We start from the raw sequence: 14,089 nt of genomic DNA, 5'->3' as shown, positions 1-14,089 counted from the left end.
AATCTACACAACAATAAACAGATTCGCAATTGATATTTTACCCCATCCGTGCCTCAAAATTGGTCAACAACCTATCTCTTCTTTCTTTATCTGTAAAACGACCTGTCTGCCAGCGAATCAGACTGGTCTCTGACAGTGAGGGATGACTCAATACCCATGTATCATGAAACAAACTTTAAAACTAAGAAAAATGTGTTTATCCAATGAGTATCCGCAACTGTTTTGCTAACAAGTTCGACTTTTCAAATTCTCATTCTATAAATGGCGGCATAGTAATGCGGTCATGTATTAATTCTCTGTTTAATTTAAAAGTGCTCTCGTGCTAACTGTTATAATTTGAAACATAGATGCATTAATAAAACATCATTGATTAATGTTCATATTTTTTGCACTAAACAACGAATGAATAAAAAACTAAATAAAAAACATCGGAGATCTTTTTATCCACGAACTGGACATAGAAAATTGACAGCTACGTCATCAGCTATAATCTTGAGGGAGGGGCGTCCCACGGGTAGCGGCGCAGAAAACACTCCTTCTAAAAAGGGGGTATTTAGAAAAATAAATTCAACTACTAATAAAACTCAAATACTAAGCATACAAGAAACAGAACAATTGTTGATTTCAGTGTAAGATCGTTTTTAATTTCACTTGAGTTCATAGAAAAACTATTTTTGATAATATCACTATTTAAAAATATGTTTTTCTACGACACTCGTGAAATAAAATACGATCTTCAACAAAATCAACGAAAATCCTGAATGTAATGTAAATTTAATTGCAGTTTACTTTATAAATATACTGTTTTGTATATATGCATTTCTCATGTTGTCCCACAAAGTGGCCTGAGATATTCAATAAAGTGTACTTGTCTTGGCCCATTTGTAAATATATGCTCTTTGTATCTAGTTTTCGTTTAAATACAAGTATATAACCAGCCAATTCGTTGAATTGATATCCCCCGCCTGATAATTAGGCAAAGTAAATGGAATGTAAATCGAGTGTTGGTGAAATTTTCCAACCGAAACATGAAATACGGCGGCAGAGTTGAACGTTTGATATGAAATATATGTTTGTTTTGCAATTGTTTGAAAAAAATAATATCGTATATAGTGAAGTCTTTAAATTTGACTTTGTTAAATAGTTTTTTTTATTATGCGTGATCTAATTTCAAACTAAAAATAAGAATCATAAGGGCAAACCTTACGAATAAATTTCATGAAGATTGAGTCAGAAATTATGAAAAAATATATAATGACGGTAAAGTTGGAAGGTAGTTGGTAGTTGGTAGTTGGTAGTTGGGGATTCGAATAATCAACTACTTACCAGTTGCCAGTTGGGTATTCAAATATTCAACTACCTGCTAGTTGCCAGTTGGGGATTCGACAAACACTGTTTTAATTCACTTTTATTGGTATATTCGCCAGTCGGATATTCGACCATTTCCAGTCGATTATTCGCGAATGTTCAACTGCAAACCAGTCAGTTATTGGGAATTCAGTTTATGTCTTTATGTATGGTTTTAAAGGTCACCTATGGGAAATTAATCGCCAAATGTTTCTTTATGCATCTACACATATGTTTCTTTGCGACACACACTGTTTTTATTTACTTTTATTCGTATATTCGCCAGTCGGATATTCGACCATTTCCAGTCGATTATTCGCGAATGTTCAACTGCAAACCAGTCAGTAGTTGGGGATTCAGATTTTTTTTATATGTATGGTTTTAAAGGTCACCTATGGGAAAATTAATCGCCAACTGTTTCTTTATGCATGTACACATATGTATCTTTGCGAAAAACACTGTTTTAATTTACTTTTATTCGTATATTCGCCAGTCGGATATTCGACCATTTCTAGTCGATTATTCGCGAATGTTCAACTGCAAACCAGTCAGTAGTTGGGGATTCAGATTATGTCTATATATATGGTATTAAAGGTCACATATGGGAAAATTAATCGCCAAATGTTTCTTTATGCATCTACCATATATATAGACATAATCTGAATCCCCAACTACTGACTGGTAAGCAGTTGAATATTCGCGAATAATCGCCTGGAAATGGTCGAATGTCCGACTGTCAAATATGCGAGAAAAAGTGATTTTATACAGTGTTTGCCGCAAAGATACATATGTGTACATGCATAAAGAAACATTTGGGGATTAATTTTCCCATATGTGACCTTTAAAACCATACATATAAAAAAAATCTGAATCCCCAACTACTGACTGGTTTGCAGTTGAACATTCGAGAATAATCGACTGGAAATGGACGAATATCCGACTGGCGAATATACGAATAAAAGTAAATTAAAACAGTGATTGTCGCAAAGATACATATGTGTACATGCATAAAGAAACATTTGGCGATTAATTTTCCCATATGTGACCTTTAAAACCATACATATAGAAAAAATCTGAATCCCCAACTACTGACTGGTTTGCAGTTGAACATTTGCGAATAATCGACTGGAAATGGTCGAATATCCGACTGGCGAATATACGAAAAAGGGTAAATTAAAACAGTGTTTGTCGCAAAGATACATATGTGTACATGCATAAAGAAACATTTGGCGATTAATTTTCCCATAGGTGACCTTTAAAACCATATATATAGACATAATCTGAATCCCCATCTACTGACTGGTTAGTAGTTGAACATTCGCGAATAATCGACTGGAAATGGTCGAATATCCGACCGGCGAGTAGGCTCAAGACCACAGTTATCTGCCCCCCGTTGACCAAGATCCGGATGTGAATACAGAAACAAAGAGTGCTTGTGTTCAAGTATCAATATTTTATTAAAATTGAATGAAAAAGAAGCAAAAAATGTTCTTTTTGCAGAGAACTTGACTGAAGTTGACACTCTATTGCAGAAATTGATAGTTTTCAATGTAAATATTGGAAAAATCATAGCTTGTGGAAGTCTGAAAATTAGTTGTTTGTAGCCGATTGACTCCCTGGCGGAAGGGTTATGTATTTGAACTCAATTTTGACAGTCGGGTCAATGGTTAACATGGTGTTTTCTTGTGATTATATTTTGTGTCTTGAATTGTTCTAGAGATGCCATGTCCTTGTTTTTCAATTGGGGTGTGTATAAAGTCAAAAGCCAGGTTAGTGTCTATATGAAACATATAGTAAAAATAACTGTGGTCTCACGCCTGATATAGAGGAAGCTTTTGGAGGGGTGGCCTATTTTAAATTGTTATAAATTCTTAATTTATACAGCTATCTGGTTGAAATTTGGCCAGTCGACAGTGCTTAGCCATAGAATATTGGTGTTTGAGTATGAAATGTGAAAATCTTATATTACATAATATAAATTAATAATATATAATTTTCTTATATATTTTTGACATTTTTAAAAAAAACTACTTTCACTTTCAATTTAATGTTTGGAAATAGTTCCAAATGATGGTAACTAATGAATGAAAGCCTCACTTTCAATTCCAAAGTATAAATGGAGGGATTTTTTTAACATAGGAAGCAGACCCAGGAGGAACTGTCTGTTGAAGACCCCCCCCCCCCCACCAAGCTGCCCACCAGAGGCCAAGCTGTACTTGGTGTTTGCCAACATGCTGTAATTTGTAAGTACTTCAATATAATATATTAGAAAATGGTATCCAAACTGAAGTACAAAGTGAGACAGTTTGGTCATAAAAGCCCATTGAGACTGTTTGTTCCATTCCTAAATGAATTTCTTTCATGTTGTCAATCATTTCTGGTGTGGCTTTAATAATAATATTATTTTCTAATGAAACTGCTGACTTGTATCAGTCTTTGGTCTGTATTGTGCATCTATTCACACATTTTGTTTGCTCTTTTAAGCAAACATTACAATAATTGCAAATTCTATAAGCAATTAAACAAAACTTACTGCACATAGGATGCAGAATGATGTTTTATTTAGTGTGCATATGATTTTCAGCTTATGGACAAGAAAACATATACTTTAACAATCACAGCAACACAATGAGATCCCAATTTTAAAGAAATAATGCCACCTTTCATTAATTCATTAATTCATTCTATCAATCATTCATATATATTCATTAATTCATTCATTTATTCAATTTATTCATTGAAAAACTTGACATTTCTCAAGGCAAAATAAATAAAAAGTGAGCAGCTTTCATAAAGAATAGAGCCTTTTCCCTTAATGCATTAAAAAACACAACCTTAATACAGTATAAATGTTTTAAAAACCCTAATTTATTGCTTATTTTAATAGCCAGCCTGGTTGCTGTAGCCACAGAGGAATTTTCAAGGACAAGAACCAGTGCTGGTAAAACTGTGGTCTCTGTGGTTTTCCATACCGGCTCTCGGCAAGGATTTTCAAGAAAGGAATACCATCTCCAAGTAAGAAGAAATTCTAAGCATGTCTGGTTTGAATGCTTGCAAAATGTATCTGGGTACTCAATAAGATGAGGTTTACCTTTGAGTTGTTAAAAACTGATTGCAAAATGTCCAAAAGACTATATATTCTATTAAATTTGTCCTGAAAATCTTTGAATTCATGAACTTTTCTGCATATTTATCACATTTATGACTATATTAAAGGTTGTGTATGCCTCAAATGAGTGTTTACAGGCCTTTTTCAAACTTTAACAGTAGTGGCAGATAGTTTTATTTGTGTAAAACATTGCTTTTGTGTCTTGCTTGCAGATCATGATGTGCCAATAAGCTCCAGTTAGCTGCGGCCTTTTCCCCAGGCGGTAGTCCTGCAATCTGAATCCAGGAGATGCAGCTCTGAATCCAATATTTCAGAAGAATGAAGATGTTAGTCAACTCTGTAGTGCTTGTTTGTGTGTAAATGATTCCAATGAGTGAGATTTATAGCAAATCAGGTGTAAATAAGCATCTTATAGACAATAGTGAAGTGCTGTACTCTGAATTTAATGCCAAATCTAGCCTTCAAAACAGATTCTTAAAGTAAATTTTTTTTAAAAATGGGCATAATAATGCTATCTCTGCATTTTCTACATCATGTAGCCACCTCATACATGAAAACACTAGCAGTTGTCATGAATCTTTAAGTTTTGGTGTGTTTTTTGCCATTTCCTTTGTTGCGCCATTTGTCCCGGAAGCCAACAATTTGGCATATAGTGTTGTTTAGACTGTCTATTAACACATTATCACTAAATTTCTTGTGTTAAACTGAACAGTTCTGTTACCTTTGTATATAAGTGGACCAGAAAAGCAAAATTTTGACAAGTTGAGGCATTTCAGTTGGGCTCTATGTCATTTTTTATATAAAACACTAAGCCGATGAAGTGGAAAAACCTTATTTTGCTTAGAAAAAATCTTAAAAGAGTAGGCAGGCCAGTTTTGTGGTGCTGTTCTATAGACACCATTAAAAGCTACAAGGAAAACTTTACTTGGTCAAATTATTCCAATGCATAAGGAAATAATGGCTCTTCAAAGGTTTGCGGCTTAACATTTGAGGGAAATGGCTGTTTCTGCTTTTTATGAAAATACCACAGGTGCTAATACTTGTCTCATTCATTTAGTGTTTGATATATCATTGCCAAACTTTCAGTATGTGTTGCATATAGCCTGAAGCTGAACTATAGGAGTTTTGAAGTCTGTTTCTGAAAAAAATGTTGCTTAAATAGGCTCAAGACCACAGTTATCTGCCCCCCGTTGACCAAGATCCGGATGTGAATACAGAAACAAAGAGTGCTTGTGTTCAAGTATCAATATTTTATTAAAATTGAATGAAAAAGAAGCAAAAAATGTTCTTTTTGCAGAGAACTTGACTGAAGTTGACACTCTATTGCAGAAATTGATAGTTTTCAATGTAAATATTGGAAAAATCATAGCTTGTGGAAGTCTGAAAATTAGTTGTTTGTAGCCGATTGACTCCCTGGCGGAAGGGTTATGTATTTGAACTCAATTTTGACAGTCGGGTCAATGGTTAACATGGTGTTTTCTTGTGATTATATTTTGTGTCTTGAATTGTTCTAGAGATGCCATGTCCTTGTTTTTCAATTGGGGTGTGTATAAAGTCAAAAGCCAGGTTAGTGTCTATATGAAACATATAGTAAAAATAACTGTGGTCTCACGCCTGATATAGAGGAAGCTTTTGGAGGGGTGGCCTATTTTAAATTGTTATAAATTCTTAATTTATACAGCTATCTGGTTGAAATTTGGCCAGTCGACAGTGCTTAGCCATAGAATATTGGTGTTTGAGTATGAAATGTGAAAATCTTATATTACATAATATAAATTAATAATATATAATTTTCTTATATATTTTTGACATTTTTAAAAAAAACTACTTTCACTTTCAATTTAATGTTTGGAAATAGTTCCAAATGATGGTAACTAATGAATGAAAGCCTCACTTTCAATTCCAAAGTATAAATGGAGGGATTTTTTTAACATAGGAAGCAGACCCAGGAGGAACTGTCTGTTGAAGACCCCCCCCCCCACCAAGCTGCCCACCAGAGGCCAAGCTGTACTTGGTGTTTGCCAACATGCTGTAATTTGTAAGTACTTCAATATAATATATTAGAAAATGGTATCCAAACTGAAGTACAAAGTGAGACAGTTTGGTCATAAAAGCCCATTGAGACTGTTTGTTCCATTCCTAAATGAATTTCTTTCATGTTGTCAATCATTTCTGGTGTGGCTTTAATAATAATATTATTTTCTAATGAAACTGCTGACTTGTATCAGTCTTTGGTCTGTATTGTGCATCTATTCACACATTTTGTTTGCTCTTTTAAGCAAACATTACAATAATTGCAAATTCTATAAGCAATTAAACAAAACTTACTGCACATAGGATGCAGAATGATGTTTTATTTAGTGTGCATATGATTTTCAGCTTATGGACAAGAAAACATATACTTTAACAATCACAGCAACACAATGAGATCCCAATTTTAAAGAAATAATGCCACCTTTCATTAATTCATTAATTCATTCTATCAATCATTCATATATATTCATTAATTCATTCATTTATTCAATTTATTCATTGAAAAACTTGACATTTCTCAAGGCAAAATAAATAAAAAGTGAGCAGCTTTCATAAAGAATAGAGCCTTTTCCCTTAATGCATTAAAAAACACAACCTTAATACAGTATAAATGTTTTAAAAACCCTAATTTATTGCTTATTTTAATAGCCAGCCTGGTTGCTGTAGCCACAGAGGAATTTTCAAGGACAAGAACCAGTGCTGGTAAAACTGTGGTCTCTGTGGTTTTCCATACCGGCTCTCGGCAAGGATTTTCAAGAAAGGAATACCATCTCCAAGTAAGAAGAAATTCTAAGCATGTCTGGTTTGAATGCTTGCAAAATGTATCTGGGTACTCAATAAGATGAGGTTTACCTTTGAGTTGTTAAAAACTGATTGCAAAATGTCCAAAAGACTATATATTCTATTAAATTTGTCCTGAAAATCTTTGAATTCATGAACTTTTCTGCATATTTATCACATTTATGACTATATTAAAGGTTGTGTATGCCTCAAATGAGTGTTTACAGGCCTTTTTCAAACTTTAACAGTAGTGGCAGATAGTTTTATTTGTGTAAAACATTGCTTTTGTGTCTTGCTTGCAGATCATGATGTGCCAATAAGCTCCAGTTAGCTGCGGCCTTTTCCCCAGGCGGTAGTCCTGCAATCTGAATCCAGGAGATGCAGCTCTGAATCCAATATTTCAGAAGAATGAAGATGTTAGTCAACTCTGTAGTGCTTGTTTGTGTGTAAATGATTCCAATGAGTGAGATTTATAGCAAATCAGGTGTAAATAAGCATCTTATAGACAATAGTGAAGTGCTGTACTCTGAATTTAATGCCAAATCTAGCCTTCAAAACAGATTCTTAAAGTAAATTTTTTTTAAAAATGGGCATAATAATGCTATCTCTGCATTTTCTACATCATGTAGCCACCTCATACATGAAAACACTAGCAGTTGTCATGAATCTTTAAGTTTTGGTGTGTTTTTTGCCATTTCCTTTGTTGCGCCATTTGTCCCGGAAGCCAACAATTTGGCATATAGTGTTGTTTAGACTGTCTATTAACACATTATCACTAAATTTCTTGTGTTAAACTGAACAGTTCTGTTACCTTTGTATATAAGTGGACCAGAAAAGCAAAATTTTGACAAGTTGAGGCATTTCAGTTGGGCTCTATGTCATTTTTTATATAAAACACTAAGCCGATGAAGTGGAAAAACCTTATTTTGCTTAGAAAAAATCTTAAAAGAGTAGGCAGGCCAGTTTTGTGGTGCTGTTCTATAGACACCATTAAAAGCTACAAGGAAAACTTTACTTGGTCAAATTATTCCAATGCATAAGGAAATAATGGCTCTTCAAAGGTTTGCGGCTTAACATTTGAGGGAAATGGCTGTTTCTGCTTTTTATGAAAATACCACAGGTGCTAATACTTGTCTCATTCATTTAGTGTTTGATATATCATTGCCAAACTTTCAGTATGTGTTGCATATAGCCTGAAGCTGAACTATAGGAGTTTTGAAGTCTGTTTCTGAAAAAAATGTTGCTTAAATAGGCTCAAGACCACAGTTATCTGCCCCCCGTTGACCAAGATCCGGATGTGAATACAGAAACAAAGAGTGCTTGTGTTCAAGTATCAATATTTTATTAAAATTGAATGAAAAAGAAGCAAAAAATGTTCTTTTTGCAGAGAACTTGACTGAAGTTGACACTCTATTGCAGAAATTGATAGTTTTCAATGTAAATATTGGAAAAATCATAGCTTGTGGAAGTCTGAAAATTAGTTGTTTGTAGCCGATTGACTCCCTGGCGGAAGGGTTATGTATTTGAACTCAATTTTGACAGTCGGGTCAATGGTTAACATGGTGTTTTCTTGTGATTATATTTTGTGTCTTGAATTGTTCTAGAGATGCCATGTCCTTGTTTTTCAATTGGGGTGTGTATAAAGTCAAAAGCCAGGTTAGTGTCTATATGAAACATATAGTAAAAATAACTGTGGTCTCACGCCTGATATAGAGGAAGCTTTTGGAGGGGTGGCCTATTTTAAATTGTTATAAATTCTTAATTTATACAGCTATCTGGTTGAAATTTGGCCAGTCGACAGTGCTTAGCCATAGAATATTGGTGTTTGAGTATGAAATGTGAAAATCTTATATTACATAATATAAATTAATAATATATAATTTTCTTATATATTTTTGACATTTTTAAAAAAAACTACTTTCACTTTCAATTTAATGTTTGGAAATAGTTCCAAATGATGGTAACTAATGAATGAAAGCCTCACTTTCAATTCCAAAGTATAAATGGAGGGATTTTTTTAACATAGGAAGCAGACCCAGGAGGAACTGTCTGTTGAAGACCCCCCCCCCCCCCCCACCAAGCTGCCCACCAGAGGCCAAGCTGTACTTGGTGTTTGCCAACATGCTGTAATTTGTAAGTACTTCAATATAATATATTAGAAAATGGTATCCAAACTGAAGTACAAAGTGAGACAGTTTGGTCATAAAAGCCCATTGAGACTGTTTGTTCCATTCCTAAATGAATTTCTTTCATGTTGTCAATCATTTCTGGTGTGGCTTTAATAATAATATTATTTTCTAATGAAACTGCTGACTTGTATCAGTCTTTGGTCTGTATTGTGCATCTATTCACACATTTTGTTTGCTCTTTTAAGCAAACATTACAATAATTGCAAATTCTATAAGCAATTAAACAAAACTTACTGCACATAGGATGCAGAATGATGTTTTATTTAGTGTGCATATGATTTTCAGCTTATGGACAAGAAAACATATACTTTAACAATCACAGCAACACAATGAGATCCCAATTTTAAAGAAATAATGCCACCTTTCATTAATTCATTAATTCATTCTATCAATCATTCATATATATTCATTAATTCATTCATTTATTCAATTTATTCATTGAAAAACTTGACATTTCTCAAGGCAAAATAAATAAAAAGTGAGCAGCTTTCATAAAGAATAGAGCCTTTTCCCTTAATGCATTAAAAAACACAACCTTAATACAGTATAAATGTTTTAAAAACCCTAATTTATTGCTTATTTTAATAGCCAGCCTGGTTGCTGTAGCCACAGAGGAATTTTCAAGGACAAGAACCAGTGCTGGTAAAACTGTGGTCTCTGTGGTTTTCCATACCGGCTCTCGGCAAGGATTTTCAAGAAAGGAATACCATCTCCAAGTAAGAAGAAATTCTAAGCATGTCTGGTTTGAATGCTTGCAAAATGTATCTGGGTACTCAATAAGATGAGGTTTACCTTTGAGTTGTTAAAAACTGATTGCAAAATGTCCAAAAGACTATATATTCTATTAAATTTGTCCTGAAAATCTTTGAATTCATGAACTTTTCTGCATATTTATCACATTTATGACTATATTAAAGGTTGTGTATGCCTCAAATGAGTGTTTACAGGCCTTTTTCAAACTTTAACAGTAGTGGCAGATAGTTTTATTTGTGTAAAACATTGCTTTTGTGTCTTGCTTGCAGATCATGATGTGCCAATAAGCTCCAGTTAGCTGCGGCCTTTTCCCCAGGCGGTAGTCCTGCAATCTGAATCCAGGAGATGCAGCTCTGAATCCAATATTTCAGAAGAATGAAGATGTTAGTCAACTCTGTAGTGCTTGTTTGTGTGTAAATGATTCCAATGAGTGAGATTTATAGCAAATCAGGTGTAAATAAGCATCTTATAGACAATAGTGAAGTGCTGTACTCTGAATTTAATGCCAAATCTAGCCTTCAAAACAGATTCTTAAAGTAAATTTTTTTTAAAAATGGGCATAATAATGCTATCTCTGCATTTTCTACATCATGTAGCCACCTCATACATGAAAACACTAGCAGTTGTCATGAATCTTTAAGTTTTGGTGTGTTTTTTGCCATTTCCTTTGTTGCGCCATTTGTCCCGGAAGCCAACAATTTGGCATATAGTGTTGTTTAGACTGTCTATTAACACATTATCACTAAATTTCTTGTGTTAAACTGAACAGTTCTGTTACCTTTGTATATAAGTGGACCAGAAAAGCAAAATTTTGACAAGTTGAGGCATTTCAGTTGGGCTCTATGTCATTTTTTATATAAAACACTAAGCCGATGAAGTGGAAAAACCTTATTTTGCTTAGAAAAAATCTTAAAAGAGTAGGCAGGCCAGTTTTGTGGTGCTGTTCTATAGACACCATTAAAAGCTACAAGGAAAACTTTACTTGGTCAAATTATTCCAATGCATAAGGAAATAATGGCTCTTCAAAGGTTTGCGGCTTAACATTTGAGGGAAATGGCTGTTTCTGCTTTTTATGAAAATACCACAGGTGCTAATACTTGTCTCATTCATTTAGTGTTTGATATATCATTGCCAAACTTTCAGTATGTGTTGCATATAGCCTGAAGCTGAACTATAGGAGTTTTGAAGTCTGTTTCTGAAAAAAATGTTGCTTAAATAGGCTCAAGACCACAGTTATCTGCCCCCCGTTGACCAAGATCCGGATGTGAATACAGAAACAAAGAGTGCTTGTGTTCAAGTATCAATATTTTATTAAAATTGAATGAAAAAGAAGCAAAAAATGTTCTTTTTGCAGAGAACTTGACTGAAGTTGACACTCTATTGCAGAAATTGATAGTTTTCAATGTAAATATTGGAAAAATCATAGCTTGTGGAAGTCTGAAAATTAGTTGTTTGTAGCCGATTGACTCCCTGGCGGAAGGGTTATGTATTTGAACTCAATTTTGACAGTCGGGTCAATGGTTAACATGGTGTTTTCTTGTGATTATATTTTGTGTCTTGAATTGTTCTAGAGATGCCATGTCCTTGTTTTTCAATTGGGGTGTGTATAAAGTCAAAAGCCAGGTTAGTGTCTATATGAAACATATAGTAAAAATAACTGTGGTCTCACGCCTGATATAGAGGAAGCTTTTGGAGGGGTGGCCTATTTTAAATTGTTATAAATTCTTAATTTATACAGCTATCTGGTTGAAATTTGGCCAGTCGACAGTGCTTAGCCATAGAATATTGGTGTTTGAGTATGAAATGTGAAAATCTTATATTACATAATATAAATTAATAATATATAATTTTCTTATATATTTTTGACATTTTTAAAAAAAACTACTTTCACTTTCAATTTAATGTTTGGAAATAGTTCCAAATGATGGTAACTAATGAATGAAAGCCTCACTTTCAATTCCAAAGTATAAATGGAGGGATTTTTTTAACATAGGAAGCAGACCCAGGAGGAACTGTCTGTTGAAGGCCCCCCCCCCCCCCCCCCCCCCCACCAAGCTGCCCACCAGAGGCCAAGCTGTACTTGGTGTTTGCCAACATGCTGTAATTTGTAAGTACTTCAATATAATATATTAGAAAATGGTATCCAAACTGAAGTACAAAGTGAGACAGTTTGGTCATAAAAGCCCATTGAGACTGTTTGTTCCATTCCTAAATGAATTTCTTTCATGTTGTCAATCATTTCTGGTGTGGCTTTAATAATAATATTATTTTCTAATGAAACTGCTGACTTGTATCAGTCTTTGGTCTGTATTGTGCATCTATTCACACATTTTGTTTGCTCTTTTAAGCAAACATTACAATAATTGCAAATTCTATAAGCAATTAAACAAAACTTACTGCACATAGGATGCAGAATGATGTTTTATTTAGTGTGCATATGATTTTCAGCTTATGGACAAGAAAACATATACTTTAACAATCACAGCAACACAATGAGATCCCAATTTTAAAGAAATAATGCCACCTTTCATTAATTCATTAATTCATTCTATCAATCATTCATATATATTCATTAATTCATTCATTTATTCAATTTATTCATTGAAAAACTTGACATTTCTCAAGGCAAAATAAATAAAAAGTGAGCAGCTTTCATAAAGAATAGAGCCTTTTCCCTTAATGCATTAAAAAACACAACCTTAATACAGTATAAATGTTTTAAAAACCCTAATTTATTGCTTATTTTAATAGCCAGCCTGGTTGCTGTAGCCACAGAGGAATTTTCAAGGACAAGAACCAGTGCTGGTAAAACTGTGGTCTCTGTGGTTTTCCATACCGGCTCTCGGCAAGGATTTTCAAGAAAGGAATACCATCTCCAAGTAAGAAGAAATTCTAAGCATGTCTGGTTTGAATGCTTGCAAAATGTATCTGGGTACTCAATAAGATGAGGTTTACCTTTGAGTTGTTAAAAACTGATTGCAAAATGTCCAAAAGACTATATATTCTATTAAATTTGTCCTGAAAATCTTTGAATTCATGAACTTTTCTGCATATTTATCACATTTATGACTATATTAAAGGTTGTGTATGCCTCAAATGAGTGTTTACAGGCCTTTTTCAAACTTTAACAGTAGTGGCAGATAGTTTTATTTGTGTAAAACATTGCTTTTGTGTCTTGCTTGCAGATCATGATGTGCCAATAAGCTCCAGTTAGCTGCGGCCTTTTCCCCAGGCGGTAGTCCTGCAATCTGAATCCAGGAGATGCAGCTCTGAATCCAATATTTCAGAAGAATGAAGATGTTAGTCAACTCTGTAGTGCTTGTTTGTGTGTAAATGATTCCAATGAGTGAGATTTATAGCAAATCAGGTGTAAATAAGCATCTTATAGACAATAGTGAAGTGCTGTACTCTGAATTTAATGCCAAATCTAGCCTTCAAAACAGATTCTTAAAGTAAATTTTTTTTAAAAATGGGCATAATAATGCTATCTCTGCATTTTCTACATCATGTAGCCACCTCATACATGAAAACACTAGCAGTTGTCATGAATCTTTAAGTTTTGGTGTGTTTTTTGCCATTTCCTTTGTTGCGCCATTTGTCCCGGAAGCCAACAATTTGGCATATAGTGTTGTTTAGACTGTCTATTAACACATTATCACTAAATTTCTTGTGTTAAACTGAACAGTTCTGTTACCTTTGTATATAAGTGGACCAGAAAAGCAAAATTTTGACAAGTTGAGGCATTTCAGTTGGGCTCTATGTCATTTTTTATATAAAACACTAAGCCGATGAAGTGGAAAAACCTTATTTTGCTTAGAAAAAATCTTAAAAGAGTAGGCAGGCCAGTTTTGTGGTGCTGTTCTATAGACACCATTAA

The 14,089-nt window shown here is 33.9% G+C and overlaps 2 long non-coding RNA genes across 2 annotated transcripts; both read left to right on the top strand.

Annotated features, from left to right (window-relative positions):
- The first annotated feature begins 4,252 nt into the window (after nt 1-4,252).
- Nucleotides 4,253-12,257, top strand: LOC128209361 (uncharacterized). The gene is made up of 9 exons (XR_008256979.1): nt 4,253-4,362; nt 4,669-4,782; nt 6,393-6,494; nt 7,139-7,266; nt 7,573-7,686; nt 9,297-9,403; nt 10,048-10,175; nt 10,482-10,595; nt 12,206-12,257. It is a non-coding gene; the product is annotated as an uncharacterized LOC128209361 (long non-coding RNA).
- Nucleotides 12,247-13,678, top strand: LOC128209362 (uncharacterized). Its single transcript, XR_008256980.1, has 3 exons — nt 12,247-12,319; nt 12,964-13,091; nt 13,398-13,678. It is a non-coding gene; the product is annotated as an uncharacterized LOC128209362 (long non-coding RNA).
- The last annotated feature ends 411 nt before the right edge of the window (nt 13,679-14,089 follow it).

This window comes from Mya arenaria, chromosome 11 (genome assembly GCF_026914265.1).
Source record: "Mya arenaria isolate MELC-2E11 chromosome 11, ASM2691426v1".
Classification (NCBI taxonomy): domain Eukaryota; kingdom Metazoa; phylum Mollusca; class Bivalvia; order Myida; family Myidae; genus Mya; species Mya arenaria.
The sequence above is the reverse complement of the archived record's forward strand: the minus strand, read 5'-3'. Positions and strand labels throughout refer to the sequence as shown.